Source organism: Oncorhynchus masou, unplaced genomic scaffold (assembly GCF_036934945.1).
Source record: "Oncorhynchus masou masou isolate Uvic2021 unplaced genomic scaffold, UVic_Omas_1.1 unplaced_scaffold_2367, whole genome shotgun sequence".
NCBI lineage: Eukaryota > Metazoa > Chordata > Actinopteri > Salmoniformes > Salmonidae > Oncorhynchus > Oncorhynchus masou.
Window position 1 is genome coordinate 37,501 of NW_027008826.1, and position 20,816 is coordinate 58,316.

Genomic DNA, 20,816 nt, shown 5'->3' on the forward strand with positions numbered 1-20,816 from the left:
ACTGACTCAAAGCCTACAAAAACCAGAGAGAGACAGAGGAAGTCATGAACAGATACTGACTCAAAGCCTACAGGAAACCAGAGAGAGACAGAGGAAGTCATGAACAGATACTGACTCAAAGCCTACAGGAAACCAGAGAGAGACAGAGGAAGTCATGAACAGATACTGACTCAAAGCCTACAGGAAACCAGAGAGAGACAGAGGAAGTCATGAACAGATACTGACTCAAAGCCTTCAGGAAACCAGAGAGAGACAGAGGAAGTCATGAACAGATACTGACTCAAAGCCTACAGGAAACCAGGCCAGAGAGAGACAGAGGAAGTCATGGACAGATACTGACTCAAAGCCTTCAGGAAACCAGAGAGAGACAGAGGAAGTCATGAACAGATACTGACTCAAAGCCTACAGGAAACCAGGCCAGAGAGAGACAGAGGAAGTCATGGACAGATACTGACTCAAAGCCTACAGGAAACCAGAGAGAGACAGAGGAAGTAATGAACAGATACTGACTCAAAGCCTTCAGGAAACCAGACCAGAGAGAGGCAGAGGAAGTCATGGACAGATACTGACTCAAAGCCTACAGGAAACCAGAGAGAGACAGAGGAAGTCATGAACAGATACTGACTCAAAGCCTACAGGAAACCAGAGAGAGACAGAGGAAGTCATGAACAGATACTGACTCAAAGTCTACAGGAAACCAGAGAGAGACAGAGGAAGTCATGAACAGATACTGACTCAAAGCCTACAGGAAACCAGGCCAGAGAGACAGAGGAAGTCATGGACAGATACTGACTCAAAGCCTACAGGAAACCAGAGAGAGACAGAGGAAGTAATGAACAGATACTGACTCAAAGCCTTCAGGAAACCAGACCAGAGAGAGGCAGAGGAAGTCATGGACAGATACTGACTCAAAGCCTACAGGAAACCAGAGAGAGACAGAGGAAGTCATGGACAGATACTGACGACTCAAAGCCTTCAGGAAACCAGAGAGAGACAGAGGAAGTCATGAACAGATACTGACTCAAAGCCTACAGGAAACCAGGCCAGAGAGAGACAGAGGAAGTCATGGACAGATACTGACTCAAAGCCTACAGGAAACCAGAGAGAGACAGAGGAAGTCATGAACAGATACTGACTCAAAGCCTTCAGGAAACCAGACCAGAGAGAGACAGAGGAAGTCATGAACAGATACTGACTCAAAGCCTACAGGAAACCAGAGAGAGACAGAGGAAGTCAAGAACAGATACTGACTCAAAGCCTACAGGAAACCAGAGAGAGACAGAGGAGGTCATGAACAGATACTGACTCAAAGCCTACAAAAACCAGAGAGAGACAGAGGAAGTCATGAACAGATACTGACTCAAAGCCTACAGGAAACCAGAGAGAGACAGAGGAAGTCATGAACAGATACTGACTCAAAGCCTACAGGAAACCAGAGAGAGACAGAGGAAGTCATGAACAGATACTGACTCAAAGCCTACAGGAAACCAGAGAGAGACAGAGGAAGTCATCAACAGATACTGACTCAAAGCCTTCAGGAAACCAGAGAGAGACAGAGGAAGTCATGGACAGATACTGACTCAAAGCCTACAGGAAACCAGGCCAGAGAGAGACAGAGGAAGTCATGAACAGATACTGACTCAAAGCCTTCAGGAAACCAGACCAGAGAGAGACAGAGGAAGTCATGAACAGATACTGACTCAAAGCCTTCAGGAAACCAGACCAGAGAGAGACAGAGGAAGTCATGGACAGATACTGACTCAAAGCCTACAGGAAACCAGAGAGAGACAGAGGAAGTAATGAACAGATACTGACTCAAAGCCTTCAGGAAACCAGCAGAGAGAGGCAGAGGAAGTCATGGACAGATACTGACTCAAAGCCTACAGGAAACCAGAGAGAGACAGAGGAAGTCATGAACAGATACTGACTCAAAGCCTACAGGAAACCAGAGAGAGACAGAGGAAGTCATGAACAGATACTGACTCAAAGTCTACAGGAAACCAGAGAGAGACAGAGGAAGTCATGAACAGATACTGACTCAAAGCCTACAGGAAACCAGAGAGAGACAGAGGAAGTCATGAACAGATACTGACTCAAAGCCTACAGAAAACCAGAGAGAGACAGAGGAGGTCATGAACAGATACTGACTCAAAGCCTACAGGAAACCAGAGAGAGACAGAGGAAGTCATGAACAGATACTGACTCAAAGCCTACAGGAAACCAGAGAGAAACAGAGGAAGTCATGAACAGATACTGACTCAAAGCCTACAGGAAACCAGAGAGAGACAGAGGAAGTCATGAACAGATACTGACTCAAAGCCTACAGGAAACCAGAACAGAAACAGACAGAGGAAGTCATGGACAGATACTGACTCAAAGCCTACAGGAAACCAGAGAGAGACAGAGGAAGTCATGAACAGATACTGACTCAAAGCCTACAGGAAACCAGAGAGAGACAGAGGAAGTCATGGACAGATATTGACTCAAAGCCTACAGGAAACCAGAGAGAGACAGAGGAAGTCATGGACAGATACTGACTCAAAGCCTACAGGAAACCAGACCAGAGAGACAGAGGAAGTCATCAACAGATACTGACTCAAAGCCTACAGGAAACCAGAGAGAGACAGAGGAAGTCATGAACAGATACTGACTCAAAGCCTACAGGAAACCAGAGAGAGACAGAGGAAGTCATGAACAGATACTGACTCAAAGCCTACAGGAAACCAGAGAGAGACAGAGGAAGTCATGAACAGATACTGACTCAAAGCCTACAGGAAACCAGAGAGAGACAGAGGAAGTCATGAACAGATACTGACTCAAAGCCTACAGAAACCAGAGAGAGACAGAGGAAGTCATGAACAGATACTGACTCAAAGCCTACAGGAAACCAGAGAGAGACAGAGGAAGTCATGAACAGATACTGACTCAAAGCCTACAGGAAACCAGAGAGAAACAGAGGAAGTCATGAACAGATACTGACTCAAAGCCTACAGGAAACCAGAGAGAGACAGAGGAAGTCATGAACAGATACTGACTCAAAGTCTACAGGAAACCAGAGAGAGACAGAGGAAGTCATGAACAGATACTGACTCAAAGCCTACAGGAAACCAGAGAGAGACAGAGGAAGTCATGAACAGATACTGACTCAAAGCCTACAGAAAACCAGAGAGAGACAGAGGAGGTCATGAACAGATACTGACTCAAAGCCTACAGGAAACCAGAGAGAGACAGAGGAAGTCATGAACAGATACTGACTCAAAGCCTACAGGAAACCAGAGAGAAACAGAGGAAGTCATGAACAGATACTGACTCAAAGCCTACAGGAAACCAGAGAGAGACAGAGGAAGTCATGAACAGATACTGACTCAAAGCCTACAGGAAACCAGAACAGAAACAGACAGAGGAAGTAATGGACAGATACTGACTCAAAGCCTACAGGAAACCAGAGAGAAACAGAGGAAGTCATGAACAGATACTGACTCAAAGCCTACAGGAAACCAGAGAGAGACAGAGGAAGTCATGGACAGATATTGACTCAAAGCCTACAGGAAACCAGAGAGAGACAGAGGAAGTCATGGACAGATACTGACTCAAAGCCTACAGGAAACCAGACCAGAGAGAGACAGAGGAAGTCATCAACAGATACTGACTCAAAGCCTACAGGAAACCAGAGAGAGACAGAGGAAGTCATGAACAGATACTGACTCAAAGCCTACAGGAAACCAGAGAGAGACAGAGGAAGTCATGAACAGATACTGACTCAAAGTCTACAGGAAACCAGAGAGAGACAGAGGAAGTCATGAACAGATACTGACTCAAAGCCTACAGGAAACCAGAGAGAGACAGAGGAAGTCATGAACAGATACTGACTCAAAGCCTACAGAAAACCAGAGAGAGACAGAGGAAGTCATGAACAGATACTGACTCAAAGCCTACAGGAAACCAGAGAGAGACAGAGGAAGTCATGAACAGATACTGACTCAAAGCCTACAGGAAACCAGAGAGAAACAGAGGAAGTCATGAACAGATACTGACTCAAAGCCTACAGGAAACCAGAGAGAGACAGAGGAAGTCATGAACAGATACTGACTCAAAGCCTACAGGAAACCAGAACAGAAACAGACAGAGGAAGTAATGGACAGATACTGACTCAAAGCCTACAGGAAACCAGAGAGAGACAGAGGAAGTCATGGACAGATATTGACTCAAAGCCTACAGGAAACCAGAGAGAGACAGAGGAAGTCATGGACAGATACTGACTCAAAGCCTACAGGAAACCAGACCAGAGAGAGACAGAGGAAGTCATGAACAGATACTGACTCAAAGCCTACAGGAAACCAGAGAGAGACAGAGGAAGTCATGGACAGATACTGACTCAAAGCCTACAGGAAACCAGAGAGAGACAGAGGAAGTCATGGACAGATACTGACTCAAAGCCTACAGGAAACCAGAGAGAGACAGAGGAAGTCATGGACAGATACTGACTCAAAGCCTACAGGAAACCAGAGAGAGACAGAGGAAGTCATGGACAGATACTGACTCAAAGCCTACAGGAAACCAGAGAGAGACAGAGGAAGTCATGGACAGATACTGACTCAAAGCCTACAGGAAACCAGGCCAGAAACAGACAGAGGAAGTCATGGACAGATACTGACCATTACTTACCAGGGAGACTGAGATCGTCATACGTCAAATGTATTGAGTTAATGACTCTGTTAGAAGTGACATATTTCTACTTACCAAAATCACAGAGTTTGAGAACATCCTCAGAGCTGATGAGGAGGTTTTCAGGCTTGATGTCTGAGGAGAAACAGAGGAGACCAGTTTTCACACGCGGCAGCAGTCTGGTACTTGGCCAAACCAAAAGTCAGACCAAACCATCTCTGCTGGGCGGCCCTGCCTCTGACTCAACGCGTCACCGTAGCATAACGAAAGGGAAAGGTGACCTCGTTTTAGTAGAGGTAAGAGTTCCTCACCTCTGTGTACGATCTCATTCTTATGGCACCAGTGGATGGCTTTGATCAGCTGGTAGATGTAGTTCCTGGCTTTGTCAGGTGGTGCTCCGTTAGGCAGTTCCTCCAGCAACTCCAGCATGTTCTGGAACACAGAATCCACAGTACTACTGTCAATCACAGCTACAACTACACTACCCATAATGCTCTGTATAACATTAGCAAAACCCCTTAGCAAAACAAGTTAGATACTATGGCAATATTCTAAAAGTGTAAAGTGAACCTGCTGACGTAAACAGTAGCTAAGTCTATTACATGATTATGTATCATCCAACCATCAGTGGATCCCAGCAATCCCTAGGAAGTAGTGGACATGTCTCGACTATTCTGGTTCATTGAACGTCCTCATTAAAAAGGTTCATCCTCTAGGTATCCACTGACCCTCTCCACATATTCAAAGACCAGGTAGAGTTTCCCTCTCCTCCTGAAAGCCTCTTTGAGTTCCACGATGTTCTCCTGTTTCAGCGTCCGCAGCATCTTCAGCTCCCTCAGCGTGGTCTCTTTAACCTCCTCATTCTCCTCGCTGTCTTTAAACTTCTTTATGGCCACCAGCTCATTGGTCTCCTGGAACACACAGCATGTCAGAGTGTCACGCTGAGGGATCCTGTCAGTGGGGGCTGCTGAGGGGAGGACGGCTCATAATAATGGCTGGAACGAAGCGAATGGAATTCCACCTATTACGCTCCAGCCATTACCACGAGCCCGTCCTCCCCAATGAAATGAAAGGCAATGAAAGGCATCAAACACATCCATGTTATTTGTCACATACGCTGAATACAACAGGTGGAGACCTGACAGTGAAACGCTGAATACAACAGGTGGAGACCTGACAGTGAAACGCTGAATACAACAGGTGGAGACCTGACAGTGAAACGCTGAATACAACCCCTTAACCAACAGGTGGAGACCTGACAGTGAAACGCTGACTTACAAGTCCTTAACCAACAGGTGGAGACCTGACAGTGAAACGCTGACTTACAAGTCCTTAACCAACAGGACGAGACCTGACAGTGAAACGCTGACTTACAAGCCCTTAACCAACAGGTGGAGACCTGACAGTGAATCGCTGAATACAACCCCTTAACCAACAGGTGGAGACCTGACAGTGAAACGCTGACTTACAAGTCCTTAACCAACAGGTGGAGACCTGACAGTGAAACGCTGACTTACAAGCCCTTAACCAACAGGTGGAGACCTGACAGTGAATCGCTGACTACAGCCCCTTAACCAACAGGTGGAGACCTGACAGTGAAAAGCTGACTTACAAGTTCTTAACCAACAGGTGGAGACCTGACAGTGAAACGCTGACTTACAAGTCCTTAACCAACAGGTGGAGACCTGACAGTGAAACGCTGACTTACAAGCCCTTAACCAACAGGTGGAGACCTGACAGTGAAACGCTGAATACAACCCCTTAACCAACAGGTGTAGACCTGACAGTGAAACGCTGAATACAACCCCTTAACCAACAGGTGTAGACCTGACAGTGAAACGCTGAATACAACCCCTTAACCAACAGGTGTAGACCTGACAGTGAAACGCTGAATACATCCCCTTAACCAACAGGTGGAGACCAGACAGTGAAACGCTGAATACAACCCCTTAACCAACAGGTGGAGACCAGACAGTGAAACGCTGAATACAACCCCTTAACCAACAGGTGGAGACCTGACAGTGAAACGCTGACTACAAGCCCTTAACCAACAGGTGGAGACCTGACAGTGAAACGCTGACTACAAGCCCTTAACCAACAGGTGGAGACCTGACAGTGAAACGCTGACTTACAAGCCCTTAACCAACAGGTGGAGACCTGACAGTGAAACGCTGAATACAACCCCTTAACCAACAGGTGGAGACCTGACAGTGAAACGCTGAATACAACCCCTTAACCAACAGGTGGAGACCTGACAGTGAAACGCTGAATACAAGCCCTTAACCAACAGGTGGAGACCTGACAGTGAATCGCTGACTTACAAGTCCTTAACCAACAGGTGGAGACCTGACAGTGAAACGCTGACTACAAGCCCTTAACCAACAGGTGGAGACCTGACAGTGAAACGCTGAATACAACCCCTTAACCAACAGGTGGAGACCTGACAGTGAAACGCTGAATACAAGCCCTTAACCAACAGGTGGAGACCTGACAGTGAATCGCTGACTTACAAGTCCTTAACCAACAGGTGGAGACCTGACAGTGAAACGCTGACTACAAGCCCTTAACCAACAGGTGGAGACCTGACAGTGAAACGCTGACTACAAGCCCTTAACCAACAGGTGGAGACCTGACAGTGAAACGCTGACTTACAAGTCCTTAACCAACAGGTGGAGACCTGACAGTGAAACGCTGACTACAACCCCTTAACCAACAGGTGGAGACCTGACAGTGAAACGCTGAATACAACAGGTGGAGACCTGACAGTGAAACGCTGACTTACAAGTCCTTAACCAACAGGTGGAGACCTGACAGTGAAACGCTGAATACAACCCCTTAACCAACAGGTGTGACCTGACAGTGAAACGCTGAATACAACACCCCTTAACCAACAGGTGGAGACCTGACAGTGAAACGCTGACTTACAACCCCTTAACCAACAGGTGGAGACCTGACAGTGAAACGCTGAATACAACCCCTTAACCAACAGGTGGAGACCTGACAGTGAAACGCTGACTTACAACCCCTTAACCAACAGGTGGAGACCTGACAGTGAATCGCTGACTACAGCCCCTTAACCAACAGGTGGAGACCTGACAGTGAAACGCTGAATACAAGCCCTTAACCAACAGGTGGAGACCTGACAGTGAAACGCTGAATACAAGCCCTTAACCAACAGGTGGAGACCTGACAGTGAAACGCTGACTTACAAGCCCTTAACTAACAACGCAGTTCAAGAAATAGAGTTGATCAAATATTTGCAAAATAAACAAAAGTGGTTTTTTTAAACGGTAGCAGCAACATTATGTACAAAATGAGTAACAAACAATGTGAAAAAAACGAACAAAATATCCCAGTTGGTTATGAGGTTGTAAAATGACAGCCGTCCCCTCTGTGTGTTTGATGTGTTTGATACCATTCCACTGATTCAACACCAGTCATTACCACGAGCCTGTCCTCCCCAATTAAGGTGCCACCAGCCTCCTGTGGCTCCCACTGATGGTGGGACACCAGTGACAGTAACCCTAAATACTGTGACGGACTACGTTCGAATCCAGGTCTTCTTTGCGCCACAAGACTGTGTTTGTCCGCTGAGCTAAAGCCTAGGCCCTCGAAAATAACTCTCAGGGCTAATGTAAACCTTCAGGTTTCAGGCAAGATTTCGCATCAAGGGAGCAGCAGGCCACTAAAAATCAGGAAGGACCTGATTAGATGTATTTTAAGGGGTGTCAAAATCTGGGATCCTCCTCAGATCTTTTTGAAAGCACTGGACCCTCCACATATCCTGAAGTTACCCAGGTGTGGACCCTCCACATATCCTGAAGTTACCCAGGTGTGGACCCTCCACATATCCTGAAGTTACCCAGGTGTGGACCCTCCACATATCCTGAAGTTACCCAGGTGTGGTCCCTCACATATCCTGAAGTTACCCAGGTGTGGACCCTCCACATATCCTGAAGTTACCCAGGTGTGGATCCTCCACATATCCTGAAGTTACCCAGGTGTGGACCCTCCACATATCCTGAAGTTACCCAGGTGTGGTCCCTCCACATATCCTGAAGTTACCCAGGTGTGGACCCTCACATATCCTGAAGTTACCCAGGTGTGGATCCTCCACATATCCTGAAGTTACCCAGGTGTGGACCCTCACATATCCTGAAGTTACCCAGGTGTGGACCCTCACATATCCTGAAGTTACCCAGGTGTGGACCCTCCACATATCCTGAAGTTACCCAGGTGTGGACCCTCACATATCCTGAAGTTACCCAGGTGTGGATCCTCCACATATCCTGAAGTTACCCAGGTGTGGATCCTCCACATATCCTGAAGTTACCCAGGTGTGGACCCTCACATATCCTGAAGTTACCCAGGTGTGGACCCTCACATATCCTGAAGTTACCCAGGTGTGGACCCTCCACATATCCTGAAGTTACCCAGGTGTGGACCCTCCACATATCCTGAAGTTACCCAGGTGTGGACCCTCCACATATCCTGAAGTTACCCAGGTGTGGACCCTCCACATATCCTGAAGTTACCCAGGTGTGGATCCTCCACATATCCTGAAGTTACCCAGGTGTGGATCCTCACATATCCTGAAGTTACCCAGGTGTGGACCCTCCACATATCCTGAAGTTACCCAGGTGTGGACCCTCCACATATCCTGAAGTTACCCAGGTGTGGATCCTCACATATCCTGAAGTTACCCAGGTGTGGATCCTCCACATATCCTGAAGTTACCCAGGTGTGGATCCTCCACATATCCTGAAGTTACCCAGGTGTGGATCCTCACATATCCTGAAGTTACCCAGGTGTGGATCCTCCACATATCCTGAAGTTACCCAGGTGTGGATCCTCACATATCCTGAAGTTACCCAGGTGTGGATCCCTCACATATCCTGAAGTTACCCAGGTGTGGTCCCTCACATATCCTGAAGTTACCCAGGTGTGGATCCTCCACATATCCTGAAGTTACCCAGGTGTGGTCCCTCCACGTATCCTGAAGTTACCCAGGTGTGGTCCCTCACATATCCTGAAGTTACCCAGGTGTGGACCCTCACATATCCTGAAGTTACCCAGGTGTGGATCCTCACATATCCTGAAGTTACCCAGGTGTGGACCCTCACATATCCTGAAGTTACCCAGGTGTGGACCCTCCACATATCCTGAAGTTACCCAGGTGTGGACCCTCACATATCCTGAAGTTACCCAGGTGTGGACCCTCACATATCCTGAAGTTACCCAGGTGTGGATCCTCACATATCCTGAAGTTACCCAGGTGTGGACCCTCACATATCCTGAAGTTACCCAGGTGTGGACCCTCACATATCCTGAAGTTACCCAGGTGTGGATCCCTCCACATATCCTGAAGTTACCCAGGTGTGGACCCTCACATATCCTGAAGTTACCCAGGTGTGGATCCTCACATATCCTGAAGTTACCCAGGTGTGGATCCCTCACATATCCTGAAGTTACCCAGGTGTGGACCCTCCACATATCCTGAAGTTACCCAGGTGTGGACCTCCACATATCCTGAAGTTACCCAGGTGTGGACCCTCACATATCCTGAAGTTACCCAGGTGTGGACCCTCCACATATCCTGAAGTTACCCAGGTGTGGTCCCTCACATATCCTGAAGTTACCCAGGTGTGGACCTCACATATCCTGAAGTTACCCAGGTGTGGACCCTCACATATCCTGAAGTTACCCAGGTGTGGACCCTCACATATCCTGAAGTTACCCAGGTGTGGACCCTCCACATATCCTGAAGTTACCCAGGTGTGGTCCCTCACATATCCTGAAGTGACCCAGGTGTGGACCCTCACATATCCTGAAGTTACCCAGGTGTGGACCCTCACATATCCTGAAGTTACCCAGGTGTGGACCCTCCACATATCCTGAAGTTACCCAGGTGTGGTCCCCTCACATATCCTGAAGTTACCCAGGTGTGGATCCTCCACATATCCTGAAGTTACCCAGGTGTGGTCCCTCACATATCCTGAAGTTACCCAGGTGTGGACCCTCACATATCCTGAAGTTACCCAGGTGTGGACCCTCACATATCCTGAAGTTACCCAGGTGTGGACCCTCACATATCCTGAAGTTACCCAGGTGTGGACCCTCACATATCCTGAAGTTACCCAGGTGTGGACCCTCACATATCCTGAAGTTACCGTCCAGGTGTGGTCCCTCCACATATCCTGAAGTTACCCAGGTGTGGTCCCTCACATATCCTGAAGTTACCCAGGTGTGGACCCTCACATATCCTGAAGTTACCCAGGTGTGGACCCTCACATATCCTGAAGTTACCCAGGTGTGGACCCTCACATATCCTGAAGTTACCCAGGTGTGGACCCTCCACATATCCTGAAGTTACCCAGGTGTGGACCCTCACATATCCTGAAGTTACCCAGGTGTGGTCCTCCACATATCCTGAAGTTACCCAGGTGTGGTCCCTCACATATCCTGAAGTTACCCAGGTGTGGACCTCACATATCCTGAAGTTACCCAGGTGTGGACCTCACATATCCTGAAGTTACCCAGGTGTGGACCCTCACATATCCTGAAGTTACCCAGGTGTGGACCCTCACATATCCTGAAGTTACCCAGGTGTGGACCCTCACTTATCCTGAAGTTACCCAGGTGTGGTCCCTCCACATATCCTGAAGTTACCCAGGTGTGGTCCCTCCACATATCCTGAAGTTACCCAGGTGTGGACCCTCACATATCCTGAAGTTACCCAGGTGTGGACCCTCCACATATCCTGAAGTTACCCAGGTGTGGACCCTCACATATCCTGAAGTTACCCAGGTGTGGATCCTCACATATCCTGAAGTTACCCAGGTGTGGACCCTCACATATCCTGAAGTTACCCAGGTGTGGACCCTCCACATATCCTGAAGTTACCCAGGTGTGGACCCTCCACATATCCTGAAGTTACCCAGGTGTGGACCCTCACATATCCTGAAGTTACCCAGGTGTGGATCCTCCACATATCCTGAAGTTACCCAGGTGTGGACCCTCACATATCCTGAAGTTACCCAGGTGTGGACCCTCACATATCCTGAAGTTACCCAGGTGTGGACCCTCCACATATCCTGAAGTTACCCAGGTGTGGACCCTCACATATCCTGAAGTTACCCAGGTGTGGATCCTCACATATCCTGAAGTTACCCAGGTGTGGACCCTCCACATATCCTGAAGTTACCCAGGTGTGGATCCTCCACATATCCTGAAGTTACCCAGGTGTGGACCCTCACATATCCTGAAGTTACCCAGGTGTGGACCCTCCACATATCCTGAAGTTACCCAGGTGTGGACCCTCCACATATCCTGAAGTTACCCAGGTGTGGACCCTCACATATCCTGAAGTTACCCAGGTGTGGACCCTCCACATATCCTGAAGTTACCCAGGTGTGGATCCTCCACATATCCTGAAGTTACCCAGGTGTGGACCCTCCACATATCCTGAAGTTACCCAGGTGTGGACCCTCACATATCCTGAAGTTACCCAGGTGTGGTCCCTCACATATCCTGAAGTTACCCAGGTGTGGATCCTCACATATCCTGAAGTTACCCAGGTGTGGATCCTCACATATCCTGAAGTTACCCAGGTGTGGATCCTCACATATCCTGAAGTTACCCAGGTGTGGATCCTCCACATATCCTGAAGTTACCCAGGTGTGGACCCTCCACATATCCTGAAGTTACCCAGGTGTGGACCCTCCACATATCCTGAAGTTACCCAGGTGTGGTCCCTCCACATATCCTGAAGTTACCCAGGTGTGGACCCTCCACATATCCTGAAGTTACCCAGGTGTGGACCCTCACATATCCTGAAGTTACCCAGGTGTGGACCCTCCACATATCCTGAAGTTACCCAGGTGTGGACCCTCACATATCCTGAAGTTACCCAGGTGTGGACCTCACATATCCTGAAGTTACCCAGGTGTGGTCCCTCACATATCCTGAAGTTACCCAGGTGTGGACCCTCCACATATCCTGAAGTTACCCAGGTGTGGACCCTCCACATATCCTGAAGTTACCCAGGTGTGGATCCTCACATATCCTGAAGTGACCCAGGTGTGGATCCTCACATATCCTGAAGTTACCCAGGTGTGGACCCTCACATATCCTGAAGTTACCCAGGTGTGGACCCTCACATATCCTGAAGTTACCCAGGTGTGGACCCTCACATATCCTGAAGTTACCCAGGTGTGGACCCTCACATATCCTGAAGTTACCCAGGTGTGGTCCCTCACATATCCTGAAGTTACCCAGGTGTGGTCCCTCACATATCCTGAAGTTACCCAGGTGTGGACCCTCACATATCCTGAAGTTACCCAGGTGTGGACCCTCACATATCCTGAAGTTACCCAGGTGTGGTCCCTCACATATCCTGAAGTTACCCAGGTGTGGACCCTCCACATATCCTGAAGTTACCCAGGTGTGGACCCTCCACATATCCTGAAGTTACCCAGGTGTGGATCCTCCACATATCCTGAAGTTACCCAGGTGTGGACCCTCACATATCCTGAAGTTACCCAGGTGTGGTCCCTCACATATCCTGAAGTTACCCAGGTGTGGATCCTCCACATATCCTGAAGTTACCCAGGTGTGGACCCTCACATATCCTGAAGTTACCCAGGTGTGGTCCCTCACATATCCTGAAGTTACCCAGGTGTGGACCCTCCACATATCCTGAAGTTACCCAGGTGTGGACCCTCCACATATCCTGAAGTTACCCAGGTGTGGTCCCTCACATATCCTGAAGTTACCCAGGTGTGGACCCTCCACATATCCTGAAGTTACCCAGGTGTGGACCCTCACATATCCTGAAGTTACCCAGGTGTGGACCCTCACATATCCTGAAGTTACCCAGGTGTGGACCCTCCACATATCCTGAAGTTACCCAGGTGTGGATCCTCACATATCCTGAAGTTACCCAGGTGTGGATCCTCCACATATCCTGAAGTTACCCAGGTGTGGACCCTCACATATCCTGAAGTTACCCAGGTGTGGACCCTCACATATCCTGAAGTTACCCAGGTGTGGACCCTCACATATCCTGAAGTTACCCAGGTGTGGACCCTCACATATCCTGAAGTTACCCAGGTGTGGACCCTCACATATCCTGAAGTTACCCAGGTGTGGATCCTCCACATATCCTGAAGTTACCCAGGTGTGGTCCCTCACATATCCTGAAGTTACCCAGGTGTGGACCCTCACATATCCTGAAGTTACCCAGGTGTGGTCCCTCACATATCCTGAAGTTACCCAGGTGTGGTCCTCACATATCCTGAAGTTACCCAGGTGTGGACCCTCACATATCCTGAAGTTACCCAGGTGTGGACCCTCACATATCCTGAAGTTACCCAGGTGTGGACCCTCACATATCCTGAAGTTACCCAGGTGTGGACCCTCACATATCCTGAAGTTACCCAGGTGTGGTCCCTCACATATCCTGAAGTTACCCAGGTGTGGACCCTCACATATCCTGAAGTTACCCAGGTGTGGACCCTCCACATATCCTGAAGTTACCCAGGTGTGGACCCTCACATATCCTGAAGTTACCCAGGTGTGGTCCTCCACATATCCTGAAGTTACCCAGGTGTGGATCCTCACATATCCTGAAGTTACCCAGGTGTGGACCCTCACATATCCTGAAGTTACCCAGGTGTGGACCCTCACATATCCTGAAGTTACCCAGGTGTGGACCCTCACATATCCTGAAGTTACCCAGGTGTGGATCCTCACATATCCTGAAGTTACCCAGGTGTGGACCCTCCACATATCCTGAAGTTACCCAGGTGTGGACCCTCCACATATCCTGAAGTTACCCAGGTGTGGACCCTCACATATCCTGAAGTTACCCAGGTGTGGACCCTCCACATATCCTGAAGTTACCCAGGTGTGGACCCTCACATATCCTGAAGTTACCCAGGTGTGGATCCTCACATATCCTGAAGTTACCCAGGTGTGGACCCTCACATATCCTGAAGTTACCCAGGTGTGGACCCTCCACATATCCTGAAGTTACCCAGGTGTGGACCCTCCACATATCCTGAAGTTACCCAGGTGTGGACCCTCACATATCCTGAAGTTACCCAGGTGTGGATCCTCCACATATCCTGAAGTTACCCAGGTGTGGACCCTCACATATCCTGAAGTTACCCAGGTGTGGACCCTCACATATCCTGAAGTTACCCAGGTGTGGATCCTCCACATATCCTGAAGTTACCCAGGTGTGGACCCTCACATATCCTGAAGTTACCCAGGTGTGGACCCTCACATATCCTGAAGTTACCCAGGTGTGGACCCTCACATATCCTGAAGTTACCCAGGTGTGGACCCTCACATATCCTGAAGTTACACAGGTTTGGACCCTCCACATATCCTGAAGTTACACAGGTGTGGATCCTCCACATATCCTGAAGTTACCCAGGTGTGGACCCTCACATATCCTGAAGTTACCCAGGTGTGGACCCTCACATATCCTGAAGTTACCCAGGTGTGGACCCTCACATATCCTGAAGTTACCCAGGTGTGGTGTCACATATCCTGAAGTTACCCAGGTGTGGACCCTCACATATCCTGAAGTTACCCAGGTGTGGTCCCTCACATATCCTGAAGTTACCCAGGTGTGGACCCTCACATATCCTGAAGTTACCCAGGTGTGGACCCTCCACATATCCTGAAGTTACCCAGGTGTGGACCCTCACATATCCTGAAGTTACCCAGGTGTGGACCCTCACATATCCTGAAGTTACCCAGGTGTGGTACCCTCACATATCCTGAAGTTTCCCAGGTGTGGACCCTCACATATCCTGAAGTTACCCAGGTGTGGACCCTCCACATATCCTGAAGTTACCCAGGTGTGGACCCTCACATATCCTGAAGTTACCCAGGTGTGGACCCTCACATATCCTGAAGTTATCCAGGTGTGGATCCTCCACATATCCTGAAGTTACCCATGTGTGGATCCTCACATATCCTGAAGTTACCCAGGTGTGGACCCTCCACATATCCTGAAGTTACCCAGGTGTGGACCCTCACATATCCTGAAGTTACCCAGGTGTGGACCCTCACATATCCTGAAGTTACCCAGGTGTGGACCCTCACATATCCTGAAGTTACCCAGGTGTGGACCCTCCACAAATCCTGAAGTTACCCAGGTGTGGATCCTCACATATCCTGAAGTTACCCAGGTGTGGATCCTCCACATATCCTGAAGTTACCCAGGTGTGGAGCCTCACATATCCTGAAGTTACCCAGGTGTGGACCCTCACATATCCTGAAGTTACCCAGGTGTGGACCCTCCACATATCCTGAAGTTACCCAGGTGTGGATCCCTCACATATCCTGAAGTTACCCAGGTGTGGATCCTCACATATCCTGAAGTTACCCAGGTGTGGACCCTCCACATATCCTGAAGTTACCCAGGTGTGGACCCTCCACATATCCTGAAGTTACCCAGGTGTGGATCCTCACATATCCTGAAGTTACCCAGGTGTGGACCCTCCACATATCCTGAAGTTACCCAAGTGTGGTCCCTCACATATCCTGAAGTTACCCAGGTGTGGACCCTCCACATATCCTGAAGTTACCCAGGTGTGGACCCTCACATATCCTGAAGTTACCCAGGTGGAGACATATCCTGAGGTTACCCAGGTGTGGACCCTCCACATATCCTGAAGTTACCCAGGTGTGGACCCTCACATATCCTGAAGTTACCCAGGTGGACCCTCCACATATCCTGAAGTTACCCAGGTGTGGACCCTCACATATCCTGAAGTTACCCAGGTGTGGACCCTCACATATCCTGAAGTTACCCAGGTGTGGATCCTCACATATCCTGAAGTTACCCAGGTGTGGACCCTCACATATCCTGAAGTTACCCAGGTGTGGTCCCTCACATATCCTGAAGTTACCCAGGTGTGGATCCTCCACATATCCTGAAGTTACCCAGGTGTGGACCCTCACATATCCTGAAGTTACCCAGGTGTGGACCCTCCACATATCCTGAAGTTACCCAGGTGTGGATCCTCACATATCCTGAAGTTACCCAGGTGTGGAACATATCCTGAAGTTACCCAGGTGTGGATCCTCACATATCCTGAAGTTACCCAGGTGTGGACCCTCACATATCCTGAAGTTACCCAGGTGTGGTCCCTCACATATCCTGAAGTTACCCAGGTGTGGACCCTCACATATCCTGAAGTTACCCAGGTGTGGTCCCTCACATATCCTGAAGTTACCCAGGTGTGGTCCCTCACATATCCTGAAGTTACCCAGGTGTGGACCCTCCACATATCCTGAAGTTACCCAGGTGTGGTCCCTCACATATCCTGAAGTTACCCAGGTGTGGTCCCTCACATATCCTGAAGTTACCCAGGTGTGGATCCTCACATATCCTGAAGTTACCCAGGTGTGGACCTCACATATCCTGAAGTTACCCAGGTGTGGACCCTCACATATCCTGAAGTTACCCAGGTGTGGATCCTCCACATATCCTGAAGTTACCCAGGTGTTACCTCACATATCCTGAAGTTACCCAGGTGTGGATCCTCACATATCCTGAAGTTACCCAGGTGTGGATCCTCCACATATCCTGAAGTTACCCAGGTGTGGACCCTCACATATCCTGAAGTTACCCAGGTGTGGATCCTCACATATCCTGAAGTTAACCAGGTGTGGTCCCTCCACATATCCTGAAGTTACCCAGGTGTGGTCCCTCACATATCCTGAAGTTACCCAGGTGTGGACCCTCCACATATCCTGAAGTTACCCAGGTGTGGACCCTCCACATATCCTGAAGTTACCCAGGTGTGGTCCCTCCACATATCCTGAAGTTACCCAGGTGTGGATCCTCACATATCCTGAAGTTACCATACCAGGTGTGGTCCCTCCATATCCTGAACAGTTACCAGGTTTGGACCCTCCACATATCCTGAAGTTATCCAGGTGTGGACCCTCCACATATCCTGAAGTGACCCAGGTGTGGTCCTCACATATCCTGAAGTTACCCAGGTGTGGACTCTGCCATACCCTCTCTATCCTCTCCTCTCTCTCTCCATATCTTTCTCTATCCAAGAGATCTCCATACCTGTCCCAGCCCCTCTACCTCTCTCTCTCTCTACCTCCCTCTCTCTCTCTCTCTTATCCATCTCTCTCTCCCTCTCCCCCTCTCTCTCTCTCTCTCTCTCTCTCTCTCTCTCATACCTCTCTCCCTACTCTCTCCCTCTCCTCAAGAGATCTCCATACCAGAAATATCCATACTCACATCCCTATCCATCCCCTTCCTCTCTCTCCCAAGAGATATCCATACCTCTCTATTTTTCTAAAACGTGTTATTAACTCATCTTGAATTAGGTTCTGAAGGGTATCACTTCATTTTCAGGCCCCATTGGTAATTCTCACATGGTGCTGCTAGATCCAAGGTCCGCTGTCCATATCTATGTGATATCCATACCAGTGTGTGTGTGTGTACCAGTGATGTGTGTGTGTGTGTGTGTGTGTGTACCAGTGTGTGTGTGTGTGCGTGTGTGTGCATGTGTGAAAGCATCAGTGAGAAAGCATGGGGTCTATCAGCAACACCATCTCTACATCAGCCAGCAAGTCAGAACAACTCTGAGCAGAATAGACACAAGGTATCCCTCATCTTTGGCCAAGTGGACATTAAAGTGAATCTCCTCCTATTGAAAATGACTTATTCAGCTTGGCTGAATGTAATGAGTAGTAATAGTACTAGTGGTAGTAGTAGTAGCGTTAGTTTCACCAGAAATGGAGCATTTGTCACTGCCAGATTTACTGATGCTAAATCAGTAAGACCGACCACTGTTCAACGTCATGACGATTTGCATGGACCATGGAGGGACAACATATCTGTTCCTATCAAAATAAGCCATGAGAGAGACAGACATAGAGAGAGAGAGAGATAGACAGAGACACAGAGAGAGATAGAGACAGACAGAGAGACAGAGAGAGAGAGACAGAGAGATCCAGAGAGAGAGAGACAGAAACAGAGACAGAGAGACAGAGATATCCATACAGACAGAGAGAGAGAGAGATATCATACAGAGAAACAGAGAGAGATATCCAGAGAGAGAGAGAGAGAGAGAGAGATACCAGAGATATCCAAACAGAGACAGATCCATGAGACAGAGAGACAGAGACAGAGAGAGATCCATAGAGAGAGAGAGAGAGAGAGATCCAAGAGAAACAGAGACAGAGAGAGATCCAGAGAGAGAGAGAGAGAGAGAGAGATCCAGAGAGAAGGATGATACATGCCTATCCTGCCCACACTGAGCAGAGAACTGAAGAACTGAAGCACTAAATATGTTCTGTGGGATTTGGCCCAAGACTCAGACTATTCGATGCCAAGAGAACGAGGGAGAGAGAAAGAGAGAGAGGGAAAGAGGGAGAGAATGAGAGGGAGAGAGAGGGAGAGAGAGAGGGAGAGAAGAGGGAGAGAAATACCAGGGAGATTAAAAGGGAGAGAAAGAGAGGGAGAGAGGGAGACAAAGAGATGGAGAGAGGGAAAGAAAGAGAAAGATAGAGAGAGGGAGAGAAAGAGAGGGAGAGACAGAGAGCCAGAGGGAGACCAGAGGGAGAGAAAGAGAGGGATAGAGAGAGGAGAGGGAGAGATATCCAGATAGATCAGAGGGAGAGAGGGATATCCAGAGAGAAGATATCCAGACAGAGAGGGAGACATACCAGAGAGGAAGAGAGGGAGAGAGAGACAAGCCCAAGTCTCAGACTATTCCAAGACCACAGCTGAGCCAAAACTCCCATCTTAGACCCAGATAACACAGTCTCTCAAGTCAACGTTCAATACCTTCAATGCCTTCATAGGCTAATGAATATAAATACCAAGCTCAGATAAGACAGAGAACAGCCTCAGTTAATAATTCAAATCCATCTATAACTATAAATCAAGAGAGACATTTAGAGAGAAATTAATAAAAATTGTACAGTAAGCGAGTGTTTCCAATAAAATGTATGCAATGATGTTTTATAAGATGGGACATTTTAAAAAGGGAACACAATGGCTTCTGGATACAGTTTATCTTTACCACAGATACTATGGGTCTTCAGAGAGTCCTCAGCTAATCAATCTTGCAATATTACAGTTAACCTCACTATTTTAGCCACACAGTTGAATCTCTCCTGGTTAAGGTCTTAATTACACACCCTATTCCAAAGTGCACTAGTTGCTACCAGAGCCCAAAATGGTTGACCCAATCTGGCTATAAAAAAAGTAGTGCACTAAACACTAATAGGGTAGTCATTTGATAATATGTCCTTTGTGTGTTTATGGTATGTCCTCTGTTACCTATATTGAAGGGTAACAAGCCTGTTTGTCTGTCCCTCCGGTGCCCCAGACCTCTCCACTGCTGTTGTTCACGTGCTAACGGGCAGATGGTCAGTGAATCGAGACGTTTTCTGTCAACGGAGACCATACTGAGAGGGCGTCAAGCTGGAACCTGAAACCAGGGTGACTCCTATGCAGGGATTACAACACCTCTAACAGTCTGTCTGCAGAGAAATCCAAACCATAGATATCCATATCAGAGATATCCAAGAGATATCCATACCAGACACAGCCATACCAGATATATCCATACCAGAAATATCCATACCAGAGACATCCATACCAGAAGTATCCATACCAGAGATATCCATATCAGATATGTCTAAGAGATATCCATACCAGAGATAGACATACCAGAGAAATACATACCAGGGATATCAAGAGATATCCACACCAGAAATATCCATACCAGAGATAGCCATACCAGAGATATCCATACCAGAGACAGCCATACCAGAGACAGGCATACCAGAGATATCCATACCAGAGATATCCATACCCGAGACAGCCATACCAGAGATATCCATACCAGAGACAGCCATACCAGAGACAGGCATACCAGAGATATCCATACCAGTTCTCATACCAGAGACAGCCATACCAGAGACAGCCATACCAGAGATATCCATACCAGAGATATCCATACCAGAGAGCATCCATACCCAGAGATATCCATACCAGAGATATCCATACCCGAGACAGCCATACCAGAGTTTATCCATACCAGAGATATCCATACCAGAGACAGCCATCCATACCAGAGACAGCCATACCAGAGGCA

General features: G+C 48.3%; 1 pseudogene; it reads right to left on the reverse strand.

Annotated features, from left to right (window-relative positions):
* The window catches only part of LOC135533412 (cyclin-dependent kinase-like 5), a 54,800-nt pseudogene extending 34,268 nt beyond the window's left edge, over window positions 1-20,532 (reverse strand).
* Window positions 20,533-20,816: the final 284 nt, after the last annotated feature.